This window comes from Piliocolobus tephrosceles, chromosome 13 (genome assembly GCF_002776525.5).
Source record: "Piliocolobus tephrosceles isolate RC106 chromosome 13, ASM277652v3, whole genome shotgun sequence".
NCBI lineage: Eukaryota > Metazoa > Chordata > Mammalia > Primates > Cercopithecidae > Piliocolobus > Piliocolobus tephrosceles.
Window position 1 is genome coordinate 12,048,498 of NC_045446.1, and position 17,247 is coordinate 12,065,744.

At 56.1% G+C, this 17,247-nt stretch overlaps 1 protein-coding gene across 3 annotated transcripts in view; it reads right to left on the reverse strand.

Annotated features, from left to right (window-relative positions):
* DAGLA (diacylglycerol lipase alpha) overlaps positions 1–17,247 on the reverse strand; it is a 67,779-nt gene that overhangs the window by 47,364 nt on the left and 3,168 nt on the right. Inside the window, exon 1 of one of the 3 annotated variants that reach the window (XM_023189499.1) lies at positions 15,830–15,928. The exons of the other annotated variants lie outside the window; for them this stretch is intronic. The gene's annotated coding sequence lies outside the window, so the exon portion shown is untranslated. Of the gene's footprint in view, positions 1–15,829; positions 15,929–17,247 lie in introns of those variants that run through there. 3 annotated transcript variants of the gene reach the window in all.

The following is a 17,247-nucleotide window of genomic DNA, read 5'->3' on the forward strand; positions in this document are numbered from 1 at the left end:
AGAAAGGCACAGATGTGTCCATAAATACTCCTCCATTCAATCATGTGCTCCTCTGCCTCCTGTCATACAAAAGTCTCATTGATGCATCCCCTCACCCCCACGACCCAGGACCAGTGCCCCAACAGGAGGGCTCTGGGGCCCTCTCCAGCTCCTTACTGACAGTCCAGCTGCTGCTGCCGCTGCCCTGGCACGCCAGGCATGCCAGGCCCGGGTGCTGCCAAGTCACATGCTCTGCGCAGGCGAGGCCAGGCACTGCTGGGGCAGCCTTGGGGATGCAGGCTGGCGTGGCATTCGCAGGCACTGTGGGTCTGTAGAAAAGCTGGGTGCCCAGAGGCAGCTGGCCACCTGCCTGCCACCCTCCCTAGCCCCACCCACCTTCCAGGGGAGAAATCCTTGGGCAAACAGTCAGCCAGGTGTGAGCAGCACAGCAAATGCAGGGCTGGGAAAAGCAAACACAGAGGGCCTCCATGCTGCAGGCCCGCTGCCCTATGGGGTGGCATTCGGGTGGCCCTGCCCACAGCTGCCACTGGTGTCCCCAGCACTTTGCCCACAGTATTTGGAGGGTCTTCCAGGATGAATGCTTCGGGCTTCCCTCCACTGTACTCCCCGGAGGGGCCCGACTGTGAGGTGACAGAGGCAGCCGCAGGGAAGAACAGGCAAGGCATGAGTCTTCAGAGGGTGAGACGGACCTGGGCCTGGAGTCTCTGCTGGGCCACGCCTTGGCTGGGTGACTTGGAGCAAGTCAAAGGACCTCAGGGCCAGGAATGCCCACTACGCATGGCCTTTGTGAAGGTTAAATGGGATGAGGCCCACGTGGGACCACTGAGAGAGGATTTGGCACAGAAGAGGGTCTGGATACGTGGGTGCTCAGCTTAGTGCCACCTGTGGGTGTGGGGTGGAGCTAGGGCGGGTCGCAGCAGGAGAGGCAGTGCCATGGTGGTCTGGCCCACACACTCTCCCAGGCCATGCTTACCTGGCTGATCTGTGACCCCCTGGCCTTAGCCCCAGGGCAGTAAGGCCAACACCAGACTTCTGGCCAGTGGCTGCAGGGCCAGCCAGGAGGGAAGGACGGTCCAGTTCTATTCTACCAGCAGGGGCTGCTGCGTCTGCTAGCCCCAAATTCAGGGCAGAATTCCCCCCAGCTGAGAAAGGGCTGCACCCCCAGTGTCTCCCATCCAGGGCTTCAGCTTCAGATTGGCCTCCACCCACAGGCAGCCAGAGGAGGTCCTGTCTTTCCAAGGGTGCACAGCACGTCCCACTTTCTCTGCTCTGCTGCACACCACGGTTGAGCCTGCAGGCGGTCCGCAGGCCTCTGTGCCCTTGCACAGTCTATTCTGTTTGCCCAAAAGGCCTTTTCCAATCTTGCTCCCCTGGAAACTCCTCAGTGTTCCAAAGCTCAGCCTAAACACAACCTCCTCTGTGAAGCTGCCAGGGCCCACCAACTCCCAAGTGCAGACCTCATCAGTGCCCCCTCCATTCCGGGCTCCCGGCTGGGCTAGGAGCTCCAGGAGGGTAGGGCTACACTCTGCATCTCTGTGTCCTTGGCACTCAGCACCATGCCTGGTACCTAGCAGCTGCTCAAGAAATGTCAGACAAGGCCCCCGGCCCAGCTCCCTTGCTCCTCTCAGATCATGCTGCCAGCACATTTGGCCAGAGACTCAGAGATGGCATGTGGGAAGCAGGGCAAGAGTGAGCTGCCCCGGGGAAGCAGGTGGGTACGAGGTTTCCTTTCCTTTGGAAACTGTCCGTGCTACATGCACCAAGCTTCACCCACAATCAGAAGTGGCTCTGGAGGCTTGCAGGCTGCCTCCCCATCTCCAAAAGCAGAAAGCAAAGTTAGCAGGGGGGTGAGCAAAGGAAAGGGAAGTGCACCGGAACTGCAGAGAGAAAGGCAGTTGTGGCTGCCATCTGCTGTGAGCAAGATGTTTGGAGAACATGCGCTCCTCATTCTGAGGTCTCCCAGCCAACTTGCAGAGAGCTGGGCCGCCCGTCTGCAGATGGGAGCCGGCAGCTCAGCCAAGCTGCAGAGGCCCCACAGGAGAGATGTCAGGGACCCTACCTGCCTGCCCTGACCCTCTGGCTCGCCCAGTCTGACCTTCTGATTCTTGAGCAGACTGGGGGCCTGGATGCCAGCCCAGGACACGAGTCACACTGCCTTTTCCAGGGAGCCCCCAACAGGCTCTGAGAAGGCAACTCCACAATAAGACTGATGACAATGTAAATATAAGGGTGATGAGGGCAGTAGTACCAGCCATTGCTCACTGAGAGCCCGACTAGCTGCCAAAAGACCTGGTACTGGGAACTTCCAGTCATTATCTCACTTCGCCCCATGACTCCCAGGGGAGGAGGAAATGGAGGGTCCAAGAAGGGGCCCTGGCACTGCTCCTCACTGCAGACACACCTGGCTACCCAGGGCCATGATGGGAGGAAATTAGCTGGGCATGGCAGGGCATGCCTGTAGTCCCAACTGCTTGGGAGGCTGAGATGGGAGGATCACTTGAGCCCAGGAATTCGAGGCTGCAGTGAGTGCAGTGAGCTATGATTGCACCACAGCATTCCAGGATGGGTGACAGAGCAAGACCCTGTCTCTTAAAAAAAAACAAAACAAAAAACAGGAGAATATCTGAGTGGGAAGGAGGCTCTGAGCCACTGAGTCACAAATGCTCGTTTGAAAGAGGAAGATGAGGAAGGACGTAGACAGCTGCCCCAGGCCACACCGAGGTCAGCAGCAGGCTTAGAGCAGAACTTGGAACCCTGCCCCACAGCCCAGGCTCCAGGGGCCTTGGTGCGCTCCTGCGCAGGAATGGCTGCTGTCCTCCTGTCCTTGGCACCACCTAGGGGCTAAGCCATTCCCCCAAGCAGAGCGACGCATTTCCAAGGACTGAGGTAATGCTGGTCTTGCCTGGAGGGCCCATCTCAGTTTAGGCCAGGCCTCCCGCGCCCTGGCCCAGCTTCTATGCTCCTGACCACAGCAGCGGGCCAAGCTCAGGAGGCTGGGCGGGCTGGGCCTATCAACCACATTCCTTTCCAGGGCCACCCTACCCTGGGGCTACCCACAAAGGAATTAGCCCAGCTAACAGCCTCATCAGAGTCACTGGAGCTGTCCATGGCACTGGAGCACAGAAACTGCTTCATTTCTCACTGGCCAGGTGAGCAGCTAGGGGGCTGAGAAGTCTGCCTGCCAAGACCGATCCATGCCAGGGTCCCGAATGTCACCCTGTGCCCTTAGCCCTGGCAAACCAGTCCCCAGAGGCTACCATCCCCTGCTATGCCATCCCAGGGAGGTCAGGGGTGGCCTCCTTCCCCTTGGCAATAGGAAGGTGAGGGTCTTGGGGCCAACCACCCAGATCCACACCTCCCATCCCACCCCGCGGCTCTGCTGCCACCGCCCCCACAGGCCAGCTCGCAAGCCCCGCCCCCACAGGCCAGCTCGCAAGCCGTACACTCCACATTTCTGTCTGCTCAGTCCTCCCCCAGCCCCCTACACACCGTAACTGCAACACCTCCGCCCCACTGACAGCGCCTGCCGCTGCCTGCTCGCTGCCAAGGGGGCTGGGAGGGCCCAAAGATGTGCTTCATGCAAACCTTACTGGGGAAAGGGACTACAGTTTTCCCCTTTTCTCCAAGGGGTCCTTGGATCCAGGTGCTGACCCCACTTCCTGCCTCTCTCACAGCTCCCCATCCCACCCCATCCCCAACCCTGGGTCGCCCAGTCTGTGAAATGCCTCTTACTCTGGGAGAGATGGAGGGAATCAATGGCTTCCCTATTCTCCTGCCTCTCCCACAGGGGAAGGGGAGGGGAGGCATGTGGCCCCTGGAGGGATCTTTCAGGGTGTGCTCCAGCCCCACTGCTCCTCCCTGCTGGGAAGTGGGGGTGGTGTGCTTGATGGACGGCTGGGCCTCAGGTCCACCGGAGTGGAAGGCAGGCGGCCAGGGTGGTGGGCACCTCCACCCCCACTCTCCCACTCCCAGGACTCCATGGGAATCGCTGTCACTATCCAGATACCTTCACAAAGAACTCGTGCCTAGGCTGAGGCACAGCCAGGCCGAGGGTGAGTCAGCAGGGAAATCCCGGCACTGGCGCCCACCGCTGGTGACGGTGCCGCTGACACCTACGGAACGGGGTGCCCAGCCCCTCCCGCAGAGGGTGAGAGGAACACCCGGGCTCCCCAACTCCCATTTCCTGCTCCCTGAGAGCGAGCCTGGTGGTGGGGGCAGGGAGGCGTCTCAGTGGGGGCGGAGTCCTGGAGCGAGGCCTCAGCAGGCTGCTGCCGTCTTTGGGCCTCTGGTCCCTCACCCTTGAACATCAGCAGGGGAGGAGGTGGGAGAACGCTCACCACAGCCCCTGGGCTCTGGCCTGGAGCCTGCCACCCACACTCTGGGTATCTGGCTTTCCAGGGTCTCACTGCGGTGCATGGGGATGCACACCCGACCTCATTCCTGAAGGGCCCTGCCCCTGCCCTCCTTCCAGGCAAGGCCACTGCTCTGCCTGAGCCCAGCACCCCCACTATATGCTGCCTGGACCCCAAAAGGCAGGATGGAGAGCAGACTTAGGCCAGGAGTCAGTACCCTCCCTGGGAGGAGAGAGAGAGGAGGAGCAAAGAGGAGCTGAGAAGAACAGAAAGCCAGGCACAAAGCCTCCTCACAGCAGGACATCCTGTCCCTGGAGAAGCGCCTGTGGCCTGGTCCCCACAAACCCGCCAGACCGGTTGGCTGGAGCGGGGTGGGAGGCTCAGACCAGGGCCAGAGAGCAGACCTAGGACCTGGAAGCTCCCAGATGAGAAGCTCCCACTGCTCTTCCCCACTGGGAAGTGCGGGTGGGTTGGACTCAGCAGGCCCTTAGGCAGGAGCTTCTGGGGACATGAACTGGAGGATGCCAAGCCCCATTCTCAAGGAGCTCACAGTGCAGAATAACAAGGAAACCGGAGCGGGTCAGTGAGCACAGAGCTCTGACACTGATGCCCGGACCACTGCTTAGCCCCAGGCAGACAGAGAAAGGTTCCTGGAGGTGCCTGATGGTTGAACAGAAAGAGCAGGGAAAGCAAAGCTAGCTACCCTCCTCTTCACCCTCCACCCACCTCGTTCCCCAGAGCCTGTGGGCAGATACACCTTGTGCAGGGCCAGATTCCAGCCAGCAGAGAGGCTGGGCACCACTTTAGCTCCCAACCCTGCCTCTCGGTTGCTGGCAGATGTAGTTTCTGCAGGCTCCCTGGGCCAGGAAAAACACGCTTGAGAGTACACAGAGAGGGCCCGTGGGGCTGCTTCCTGGCATCACCAGAACACAGGTGCTTGGTGTTCCCCAGGCAGAGCCCCTCCACTGGCGGGGAGACATGCACATGTTCGGGTTTCACCAGGCCCCCAGCTTTTATCTTCCAGGCTTCCCCTCTCCATGGTTCTTCCTGAAGACCAGGCCTCTTGCTCTTCCCAGGCAGGGAAGTGGGTAATGCGAGCAATCCAGAAACCCATCTATTACTTTGAAAGAAGACTGAAAACATGTGACCGCATGAATCCCATGGGTTTACTTCAATGTCTTTAAAACAAATGACTTGAATGGATTTCTCCCACCCTTCCTCCCCACAGAGCCACTCAATGCAAAACAGCAGCTCAAAGGGCCACAGACTCAGGGCTGCCGGAAATGGGGTATCAGTCACAAAGCCTGGCGGGGGGCACTTGAATAAAGGCTGCTTTGGCCAGGAGAGGATGAAAGGCAGACACCTGACAACCAACAGGCAGCCAGCGCAGAGGCACAAAGGGTGCACGCGAGGCGGGTGTCAGGTCCAAGCACACACAGGCACCCTGGCCCTCTGCTATGGGTGGTGGATTGCTCTTGTGCCCCAGCACTGGTCTCTCTTCCTCCTGCCATGGCATGGAAGCCTGGCTGTGGGGACAGCAGTGGCCTTGCTCAGACCCTTGCCTGGAGAGCCCTGCCCTGAGCAGCCATTTACACGCAAACTCACTGGGCAGCTGGAACATGCAGGCGAGGTCTTTTTGGGCAGCACCAATTGCTTAGAAAAAAAACAGGCAAGGAAGCAGGACTGGAGCCATGTGACAGTCCCCAGAAGTTCAGAGCTGGAGGGGCCCAGGGAACTTAGATGCCAACCCTCCTAGATTCCCCGAACCCTACAAATGAGGACCCTAAGCTCATAGAGGAATACTGATGTACCAAGGTCACACAGCTTCGGGCCTCTGCCCCATCCTTGGCTGCCTTCCCAGCCTCATTCATGCAGCCATTACTCTCCGAGCATATCCTATGTGCCTAGACTCTGGAATTGAGATTTAGTCGCCTAGGTGATGCCAAACTAAACTTGGCCTCAGAGGTTTGCAAGCTGGGGGCTTCCCACCTCTCAGCTGTCCCCGCCCCACCCTCTCCTCTTATGTAAAACGGAAGGAGTGCTGGCCATCATCAGGGAAGACTCAAAGCAGAGAGGAAGTAAGAAAGCAGGAGAAGCGGGGTGAAGCCCTGGGGATCATTAGCCACACCCCGGAAGTGAGGGAGGCGATGGTGAAAGTCACCGCAGTGGGGGAGTCTGGGCTGCCCCTGGCTGAAGGAGGCCTCATCTTAGGCAGGGTAGGTGCGCTGTGACCGGGGACCCCAGACCAGACGTGCTGACTTATGCATAAGAAAAAGACTTATCTTTTTCTCATTACAAAAATATACGTTCTCTATAGAAAATAGAAACTGGCTGGGCGCAGTGGCTCACACCTGTAATCCCAGCACTTTGGGAGGCTGGATCACCTGAGATCCACGAGCTTGAGACCAACCTGGCCAACATGGTGAAACCCCATCCCTACTAAAAATACAAAAATTAGCCAGTTGTGGTGGCGGGTGCCTATAATCCCAGATACTTGGGAGGCTGAGGCAGGAGAATGGCTTGAACTGGGGAGGCAGACCACACCACTACACGCCAGCCTGGGCAACAGAGTGAGACTCGATCTCAAAAAAAAAAAAAAACAAACCAAAAAGAAGAAAATAGAAATCACCCATGACCCCTCTAGGAAAACTATCAACTATTAACAACCTTCTAGTCTTTTTTTTTTTTTTCCTCTATCTAATTGTGGGACCATTTGGCACCTACCACTTTTTTCTACTGAACTAAAAGGTGAGCACTTCTCCCGAAACATTTTCCTACCGCCGTCTTTCCTCATTACCATGGAGTAGTCCACATACATGACGGACGGAAGTTCATTCAACCAACTCCCTACTGGGGGATGTTAGGTTGTCTCCCTCTTCTCAGTGTGAGAAAACCCCACAGCTGGGCCCCAGGCAGAGTGGCTCTGGGGTCCTGGGCTTTGGTGGCAGGATCCTGCAGGAACCTGGAACTCCTGACCCCAGCCTGGCGTTCCTTCTCCCCCTGGCAGGGGCAAAGGTTTATGCATAAAGTGGGGGAGCGGGGATTCTGCCCTTCCTCCCATCTCTCAGGCAGTAAGTGGTCCCCAGTGACTCTCAAACTTATGCAGACTCCCAGGCCCTGCCCAGCAATTCTGAATCAGTAAGCCCAAGGCAGGGCTCAGGAACCTATATTTATAGGTTCCAAGTTCTACCATGGCCAACCCCAGGAGACTCTGAGGCTGGAGTTAACCCACCTGCACTCAGAAACTCTGCTCTGAAGGATGAGTCCTGGCCAGGACTGCTCAAGTGTGCATAAGCAGAACTTCCAGAGCTGGCTGCAGGCCCCCTCCCAGCGATTCTGATGTGGAGGAGGGTGGTGGTGAAGGGGTGCTGAGGTGCTGCATTTCTAACAGCTCATGGGCAGCAGCATCACCTGTGGGCATCTGTGCAGGCCCTGGGTTCTGCCCGGATGTACGATCACAGCAGGCTCTAACGCATTGACTATGGGGCACACATTCTGCCCTCCAGACTCAAGGTGAGGTGTGCTCCAGGGCCTGCAGCAGCAGCATTACTGGGAGTTGTTAGAAATGCACATCTGGGCCCAGCAGCCTGAACTGGAATCTGCCTTAGTAAGTTCCCCAGTGATCTGTGTGCCCATCAAAGAAGCACGATGCTGAGTCTGTCACAAGCCAGCATCATCTCATGTCACCTCCTAACACTCCTCAGAGGCCAATTATTCCCTGATTTTACAGGTGGAAACTGCAGCTGAGAGGTGAAAGGACCTGGTTAAGGACTCGACTCCCCCCACTACCCCCAGCAGGAGCTGCAACAGGAAGCCAGACTGTCTGGCCTGCGCTCTCAACCCTACATCCCAACACTCCCTGTGGTTTCCCATTCAATCACCACCAGCACTCCAAGGTGGGTTCACTCCACTTTATGGAGACTCAATGAGGTCAAATCAACTGCTCCAAAGCGCTCCCTGGAGCATGGTGGAGCCTGCCCCTGTGCCTGCGTTTGTTCCCTCTCAGCCCACTCTGTCTGCAGGCACAGAACCAGAGCGCAGGGCCAGGTTGGGGGGGTCCCACCTCCAAATCCTGCAGGCTCTGCAGACACAGTTGGAGGCAGGAAGTGGGAACCGGGGCGGAAGAACCAGGAGCTCAATTTGGGCTGAGGATACTCTTTCTTCACAGCCAGACTCAGTTTTGTGTGCCTTTTGAAAGGAGACAGAGAATAGCTGGGCTCGGCCCAATGAGACCAGCCTCTTTCAACCTTCTGGTTGCTGCCATTTCCAATTACAATTTCAGAGGGCTCCTATAATTTATACATCCCAGGATGCACTGCCCCAGCTGCTTTATGATAGGAGTTCATTATACCATTAAGGTTAAACTTTTATAAAGTACTGAGCAGCTGGTGGGCTGGGTGCCGAGCTTCGTTACTGTTGCCGGAAGCCTGCTGAATAGGGTTCACCTGGGGAAGGGAGGGGGTTAAAGGTGCCAAGAAATGGAGAAGGCAGCTGCTCAGGTGCCCTGAGCCCTCCATTAGGCAGTGTTCTAAACTGCATGGTATAGCAGGCAGGCAGCAAGGAGAACAATCCGGAATGGCACTGGCAGGGGCATGTGGGGTGAGAGGAGCCATGCTGTGCGAGCCTGAAAGCCGCCTGCCGCAGCGGCAGCCGGCGAGGTACAGGGTCGGTGAAGGTCGGGTTGGGCAGCGGGAGTAAAAAGGTGGTGTAAGCCACGGATGGGTCTACACACGGGGAGCGGCGAGGGCTTCCTGGGAGCGGGGCCTGGTCTTCACAGCAAGAGGACAGCCAGAGGGGGCCTTCCTTTTGTGGGAGGCTGTTCCTCTTGTGGTTCACAGGATCCCCCAAACCCCATGCCAGGTGAGAAGAATGAGAACACCACACCCTGAGAGCAGGGGCCAGACAGATGGGACCTGAGTCCCAGCTACAAACACGCAGCCTCTAACAGAGTCCTTCAATTCCCCAAGGAAGCTGAGGGCCTAGACCTGAACCCCTGCTGCGAAATGAGTGCTTCCTCCATGGGTGCCATGGGACTGTCCTGAGCACAGAGCCTAGAGGGGGTGAGTGTCTAGAAAATGGAAACCATCACTGTTCATGGCATTAAATGTGTGCCCACACATAAGGCACTGTGTAGCAGAGAGGACTCTCCACATCATGGTTGCCATTGTGGCTGCTGGTAGAGTGACAGTGTCTGCTTATGCCAACCTAGAAACTCCCTTAGGACGAAGTGATACCATTTATCTTATTATTCCCAGCTCCAGGCACAAGGCTTAGCAAGTAGGTGCTCAATAAATGTCCTCGAATAAATGGGTAGATGGGAGATTACACGTGGCAAAACTATTCTCTGCTCCACGGTCTGGCCCCAGTCCCAGTGAAGGTGTCAAAGGAGAACCAAGTTCTTTTCAAAGGTATGAAACTGAAACAAACTCTTAAGAAAAATTCCTTAAGTTCCTAGGGGGAAAGAGACTTGGGTACGGCTGGTGTTCTGGCCCTGGGGATGCACTGGGGCTGATTCTGGCCTTGCAGCCCAGGAGAGTTTGTGGTGCCTGGAAGCTCAGGCCTCAGCTGGTGCTCTGCAGACCTGGTGGGCTGGGCTCCCATTGCCCTGGAGAGGCTGCCCAGACCAGAGAGGATGGCATGCAATTCTGTGAGGCCAACCAAGTCATGACCCCCCAACTCTTAGGAGGGCAGCTGGAGAAGCTGAGGGGCTTTGTACGGTGAGACTCAGAGAGTCTAAGGAAGAAACTGGCTTCCCCCAAGGGCCTCAGAAAGGAAAAGTTAAAGAAAAGGCAGTGGATAGAAGAGGTACCAAAAGAGGCTGGGCACAGTGGTTCATGTCTGTAATCCCAGCACTTAGGGGGGCTGAGGTGGGTGGATCACCAGGTCAGGAGTTCAAGACCAGCCTGGCCAAGATGGTGAAACCCCGTCTCTACTAAAAATACAAAAATTAGCCGGGCACGGTGGCAGGCGCCTGTAATCCCAGCTATTTGGGAGGCTGAGGCAGGAGAATCGCTTGAACCTGGGCAGCAGAGGTTGCAGTGAGCTGAGATAGTACCCCACAGCACTCCAGCCTGGCCAACAGAGCAAGACTCCATCTCAAAAAAAAAAAAAAAAAAAAAGAAAAGAAAAGAAAAGGACAAAGAAGAGGTGCCAAAGGAAGGAAACCAAAATAGGGAACCAAAAGGAACCAGGGACTGTGGGGTTGGGATGGCCAGTTCTCATAGAGGGTCAGGCCAGGAGCAGGGTGAGATACCGGACGGGTGGCAGGATACTGCCAGCTTTGAGAAGTGGCCCAGCTGCTTGTGGGGAGCAAAGCCCAAGAGGCCAGCTCCAACACAGGAGTGCTGCAGGGGAGCCTCAGCATCAGGAAAGGGAGGGTCCCATCAGACATAGCACATGCTTGGGCTGATGGAGAACAATTATGAGAAGTAATTGTGGTCATTAATAATAGCAGTTAACATTTCCTGAGTACTTACGATGTTCTTGGCATTGGGCGGAACTTCCTACATCATCTCATTTGATCCTAACACACCATGTTCCATTAGAGCCCCCATTTAGGAGATGAGGAGGCCAGGCACGATGGCTCACGCCTGTAATCTCAGCACTTTGGGAGGCCGAGGTGGGCAGATCACGAGGTCAGGAGATCAAGACCGTCCTGGCTAACACGGCGAAACCCCATCTCTACTAAAAATACAAAAAATTAGCCAGGCCTGGTGGCAGGTACCTGTAGTCCCAGCTACTGGGGAGGCTGAGGCAGGAAAATGTCGTGAACCCGGAAGGTGGAGCTTACAGTGAGCCGAGATCGTACCACTGCACTCCAGCCTGGGTGACAGAGTAAGACTCCGTCTTCAAAAAAAAAGAGGAAACTGAGGCTCCAACAGGTCAAGTGACTTGCACAAGTAGTAGTGGTCTTAAATAAAGCTCTGTCTTTATGCTAAAGCCCATGTCTGAAGGCCTATGCTATGTTGAATCTAAAGAGGGAGAGAGAATGAATCAGAAGTGGATAATCTTGGAGACCAGGCAGACTCAAGTGGGTGAAGTGGGCAGGTGCTAACTGGGAGGCAGGGCACTGGGAGTTCCCAGCCCCTGCAGCTGAGACTGAAAAGGCCAGGACAGTCCCCTCAGCCACTGGGCCTAGGGCTGCCCAGTGATTCTGCAGCCTGCCCCAAAACTGCAGCGGGGCAGCTGTCCCAGGGCAGTGGAGGAGCTTGGATGAAGTAGGAGTTGGCTAAAGGGCGTGCCAGCGGAGCCTGATGTAATCCTGGCCTGCAGAAAGCGGAAACTTGGGAAGTGAAACAAAACAATCCCCTAACGGTAGCCTGGCCACAATTTCCAATGAACGATGGCAGGCATGCTTTGCCCCCACCCGCAAGTCCAAGGGCTCTGCCTTTTTCTTCAGGCCCTGGCAGCACGTGTCACCTTCCCCAGTCCCAGCCCAGCACTGAAATGCGCTCCGAGTAAGGCTGATGAGAAAGCAGAGGATTCCCAGCCAGCGCCCCGGGAGCCTTGCCACCGTGAGGCTGGTGGCCCCACCGCTTTCCGGAACAGACGCAGGGCTCACCTCTTCACAAGGCTTTCCGCATGTGTTGAGGGGTGAGGGGAGGTCTGGGCGGCTGCCTGGCGAGCTATCCTCCTTCCTCCCCGCACCCAGCCTGAACTGACCTAGTTAGGCTGCATGTGGGAGATGGGAGAGGAAGTAGGGCCCAGAAACCCCCGCGGGCCCCCTGTACTTCCACACAACCCAGGCGCCCAGAGTGGGAGGGACCGCCTCCAAAGACCCAGGCACTGCTCACCCAGCCAGGACAGCAGACCAGGGCCTGGCAGCCACTCTAAGGATCCCCCGCCCCTCTCCTGGCCACACAGGTTCCTCAAGCAAGTTCTTGGCAGCTGGCAAGCTGCGGAATTCATCTGCTGGGCCGGGGTGGCTCAGAGGGTGGGTACAGATGCCTTGGCTTGGGTCTATGTGCCCAGCCTTAAATATTCTCAGCCTTCATGCCAGCTCTTGAATCTCATATACGAGCAATCCTAATCCTTTGTTAGTACAATGTCTTTCCCAAAGGCCTTTCCCATCCAGTGTTGCCTTTGAACAGTGAGGGAGACAGGATAAATATTGCTGCTATTATACAGACAGGGCAACCGAGGCTAACAAAAGAAAAGTGACTTGTTCACAGCTGCCCAGCAGAGCCAGGAACACTCCAGGCCCAGCAGTCCCATGTTCCTTGTTATGGTCATGAGGATCAAATGAGAGAAGGTACAAAGAGTGCTGAGCTTGGTGCCTGGCACCTTGCTCCCTAAATGTTATTTCACCATGATCATTATGCTTCATTGAGGACACAAATCAGTGAGGGGAACACACATGCTCTCTCTGAGGGGTGCCAGCACTATCCAGATAAGACAGTGCTAGAAGATGCCTTTGTTTGGCCGGGCGCAGTGGCTCACGACTGTAAGCCCAACACTTTGGGTCGCCAAGGCAGGTGGATCACCTGAGGTCAGGAGTTCAAGACCAGCCTGGCCAACAGGGTGAAACCCCGTCTGTACTAAAATAAAAATTAGTCGGACGTGGTGGCGGGTGCCTGTAATCCTAGCTACTTGGGAGGTTGAGGCACAAGAATCGCTTGAACCAGGAGGCAGAAGTTGCAGTGAGCTGAGATCACACCACTGCACTCCAGTCTGAGCCACAGAGCGAAACTCTGTCTCAAAAAAACAGAGTGCTAGAGTCAGTGGAGCACAGAGAAAGGCCTCATGGAGGAGGTGGGCTTGTGTGGGACCTGAGGGAGAGAGAGAGGTGGGGTGTGGACAGGGACACCGAAAAGAACCCACCCTGGGTTCAAACCCTGGCTCCCTGCCCCGCTGAGTGTCCCTGAGCCGGTGATGCAAGCTCCCTAAGCCTCCTGTAAGACGGAGGTTGGAGGGATGGGAGCGTGCAGGGGGTTGCTGTTGCAAAGAATAAATGACAACTATCCTCTCTACACTCTCCTGGGTTCAGTTCCTCCACACGGAGAAAATGGAAGTTATTGTTATTATTATTTTGTGGCTGAGCAAAGCCTCCTGGAGACATGCCCTGGTGCCCTGACTGACCTCAAACCTGAAAGGCTTTGAGAAAGCTAAGTGCAGGGCCCTGTTCCCAGGAGACAGAGGTGGGGCCCCAGGGAGCCCACTCCACTGTGTGGCCTGCCCATCAGGAGCAGCCAGGGGCTGGGAGGTGCAGGGTGTGTTATATAAACGAAGGGACATCAATAATAGATTAACCTCAAGGAAGTCCAGGAACATCAATCATCAATTAATTAAATGGCTCCAGGAGAGACAATGACGAGGGGCCCATTCGGGATGAATTCGAGGCAGCATCCTGTCTCACCTTACACAGTGGAGGGCCACCGTCCCGACCTCGACCCCAGAGCTGTAGGCTCCCTGGCCAGGACCGTCTCCAGGTGTAGGACTGGTTCGCAGGAGCAGCCCCCAAACACAGGTGACAGCAAGCCCTGTTCTCCTCCATCCTCCCCCAGGCTCAGAGAACTCCCAAACGCTGAAAGGGTTTTGATGAAACTTCCCAGAATAGTAACCTCCTGGGCTGAACTCAGGCAGGCGAAATTTCAAGGGGTAATTTGGTGAGAAAATGATCAAATGCCTGGAAATAAGTGCTGTAAACACTCGAACCCCCGTCAGTGGGTCTTCAGGGATGGGAACGGCCTCGAGGGCAGCCCTGAAAGCCTGCCGTTCACGCTCCCGCCCGGCATTGACGGGAGTCAGACCCGCTGAAAGTCAAAGTCAAGTGTGGGCAACACATTCCAGGTGGCAACTCTGAGGCCTAGCTCAGCTTTCCGGCCCCACTTCCCACCCGTTCCCCTCCTAGTGACCAAGCTGACCAATCTCATGGCTTCTGTCTCCCTTCCACAATCAACCAGGCTTTGTCTCTCCCCTTGCCCCTGCAGAGTGGCCACTGCCCTGGTTCAAGCCCTCCGCACCTGGGCACCCCCTACTCCTGTCCCTCAGTACCCTAGCACCTGCTGCCACACCACTCTTCCTGGGGGGTGGCACCAGGCCCCAAACCCTTGCTCAGAACATTTCAGTGAATGCCCATGTGTTCACAGATTGGAGACTAAACCTTCAGCCCTGCCGTCGTGGCTCCCGGGGACCCAGCTCCAGCTCATTTTTCCAACCTTAGCTTTCACCACTTCTGGTGTATGCACCCTACACTCGAGCCTGACAGCAAACAGGCAGCAGTTCCCCCTCCCAGCCACCAGTCCCCCCCCCAGCCCACCCCCGTTGCTTCCAGTTCCTCTACAACTACCTTCCTTTGTTCATTCCCACTGGTCCCCATGGCCCACATAAAAAGGCCGTGGCCACCCAAGTCTCCCCGACCTCCCTGGCTGGAGTCACTCTCCCTCCTTTGACCTCTGGCATCACTCATTTCTGAAAATTAATTATATCTTCTCAACAGATTTCAAGCAACTTGAGGTCAGAATCTACACCTTATAGGCTCTGGTATGCCCACCTCATCTGTATGCCCTCACTAACCCCCAACTCACACCTGCTGCTCAAGAAACAACTATCGACTATGTCCAAATGGAAACATTCCTCAAGGCTAAGATACACTCTTGCTGGTGACACTGTTAACGGATATGCAAGATTCTGTCTATCCCAAGGATGTGGGAAGCTAATTTCTTATCAAGTAATGAGACTCATTACATCTTCCCTGCTGCTAATATATGCAGATCACGACATAACCACTTTTCTATGGAAAGGATTCCGGCCACAAGAGCAAAAACATTTTCTCAGTGCGTGTTTTCATCATGATCTCTCTATGCGCCAGGCACTACCTAGGAGAATTCTTGCCATTCGGCCCTTAGAGGTTTAACTGTCCCCATCTTACAGATTAGGAAACTGAGGTGTGCCAGCATCCAGTCCGGGTCTGTGAGGTTCCAGAGTCCGAAGTCATAACCACCCATGGGCTACAATGCTATCTTCTGTCATGGGGGGGAGGGGACTGTCCCCAGCTGACTTCCAGGTGGCTCAAGGAGGAGCATGGAAGCAGGCGTGTGAGACACCCACAGGTAGCGCACAGAAGGGTGTGAGAGCCCCGCCTGCAGCCTGGCTTCCTTCTAAGGAATACTGAGAAAGCACTCGGCTCCTCATGTTAACAGTCATAACATGAGGTATGAAAGCCACCCTCTGCCCTCCCACAGCCTGAAGGCAGCCTCCTCCGACACCCACTGTTCCCTCCTGCTGTGAAGAGCCCAGCAACACCCGGCTCCGCACACCCACCAACACCAGGCCAGCCAGACACGGGAGTCCGCGCGCTCCCACACCACCAGGCGCTCCACACCCCCTCCGCCCTCGCTTCCCACAGAAACACTTACGGGCACAAGCCGCTTTACACACGTGCACTCCCCGGGCAGCCCCGCGGTGATAACAGCCCCATCCCCAACTACAGGACTTGGGTGTTCCTGTCAAACGCCCCATGAAAACAACACCCTTACCCGTGGTCACACCGATCCCCTCCATGCATCTCCCTGGACTCCTTCCTCAGCAGCAAAGAGGTCCTCACAGATAAGGCAGTTTCCTGGGTCTTTCCTGCCCACATACACAACCCACATCCACACCCACACTCACGCTTCCCATCCAACCCAGAAAGACCACGCCCAGCCCAAGTCAGTGTCAGAAACAAAAAAAGAAAATCAAAATAAACCATTTTCAGCCCTGCCCGCTGGGGAGGTAACCGCATCCTGCAGTGTCCTGGGCTTCGCGGTTCTAAAAGATTTATCTTCCTCTGACCACATGCTCATTGATATTTCCCCCAGCGCTACTTGCCCAGTCCACTGGAGTGTAATGTAAAGCTATTCCAGTGAGAAATTGAAATCACAGAGTGATGGGCCAACAGGTAGATTAAACACTAGGGTTCCCCTCTCGTCTCAAGGAGAGGGACTGGGGGACGAGTGGCTTCTAGCGACAAGCTGTGCCTTCGACTGCAGCCTTCTGGCCTGCTGCTGTCAGCTCTGGTCCAGCATCCTCTGGCCATAGATGCCTGGCTCCCTGGCACCCCTAAAGCAGAGCCAGGCACTGTGATTTATGGAGCAGCTGAGGAATTGCCAGGAGCTGAGTAAAGCAACTTTTAGAGAAACATGGACAAGGAAAATGGGAATATGACTGGGGACCAGGGTTGAAATATTGCAGCTCCAGGGAGCTGCTTGCCCTCGAGGTCCACTCCTAAGTGACTGGCCCCCTGCCTCAGCTGGAAGTTACTCGAAATCAGCATCTGTGCACAATGACAAGGGTGCTAACCTGGCTGGGCTCCCTGCTGCCCCAAAACCCCAGGACTGGAAAGAAAGCTCAGCTCTCCTTTTGGGGAACAGAGGCCAACTCCTCCTCTCAGTGTCTTCAGATCTGCCCTGCCTGCCACCCAGCTCTGCTGTGCAGTCCCAACATCCCAAGCAGATGGCAAAGGGTGGCTGAAAAGGGCTCCTGGAGCCCCAAACCATAAGGCTGAACCACAAATCAGAACAAACAGGCGGAGGTGTGGAGGGTGAGCTGAGGGGACTTGAATACTGAATATTCACAACAGGGTGGCTGGAGGCTTCCTCCTTAATGGACTCTGCACTTAAGAGAGCTTTCCAGCTGGGCGCGGTGGCTCAAGCCTGTAATCTCAGCACTTTGGGAGGCCGAGACGGGTGGATCACGAGGTCAGGAGATCGAGACCATCCTGGCTAACACGGTGAAACCCCATCTCTACTAAAAACTACAAAAAACTAGCCGGGCGAGGTGGCGGCGCCTGTAGTCCCAGCTACCCGGGAGGCTGAGGCAGGAGAATGGCGTGAACCCGGGAGGCAGAGCTTGCAGTGAGCTGAGATCCGGCCACTGCACTCCAGCCTGGGTGACAGAGCGAGACTCCGTCTCAAAA